Below are 776 nucleotides of genomic sequence, written 5' to 3' on the forward strand. Positions count from 1 at the left end.
GTCCCCTGTCCCTCAATACAGCACTCCCTCCCAGTCCCCGTCCCTCAATACAGCACTGCCTCCCAGTCCCCTGTCCCTCAATACAGCACTCCCTCCCAGTCCCCGTCCCTCAATACAGCACTGCCTCCCCGTCCCCTGTCCCTCAATACAGCACTCCCTCCCAGTCCCCGTCCCTCAATACAGCACTGCCTCCCAGTCCCCTGTCCCTCAATACAGCACTCCCTCCCAGTCCCCAGGCCCTCAATACAGCACTCCCTCCCAGTCCCCGTCCCTCAATACAGCACTGCCTCCCCGTCCCCTGTCCCTCAATACAGCACTCCCTCCCAGCCCCCAGTCCTTCATACAGAATTTATTCCCAGTCCCACAGACAGCACTGTCTCCCAGTCCCCTGTCCCTCAATACAGCACTGCCTCCCAGTCCCCTGTCCCTCAATACTGCACTGTCTCCCCGTCCCCAGACAACACTGTCTCCCAGTCCCCAGAAAACACTGTCTCCAAGTCGCTCAGTCAGCACTGCCTCCCAGACCCCAGTCCCTCAGTCAGCACTGCCTCCCAGACCCCAGTCCCTCAGTCAGCACTGCCTCCCAGTCCCTCAGACAGTACTGCCTCCCAGTCCCCAACCCCTCATATTGCACTGTCTCCCCATCCCCTGTCCCACAGACACCACTGTCTCCCACTCCTTCAAGTAGCACTGCCTTGCAGTCCCCAGTCCCCAGTCCCTCAATCAGCACTGCCTTGCAGTCGCCAGTCCCTCATATGGCACTTCCTCCCAGACCT

The sequence above is a fragment of the Chiloscyllium plagiosum genome, chromosome 14 (genome assembly GCF_004010195.1).
Source record: "Chiloscyllium plagiosum isolate BGI_BamShark_2017 chromosome 14, ASM401019v2, whole genome shotgun sequence".
Taxonomy (NCBI): Eukaryota; Metazoa; Chordata; class Chondrichthyes; order Orectolobiformes; family Hemiscylliidae; genus Chiloscyllium; species Chiloscyllium plagiosum.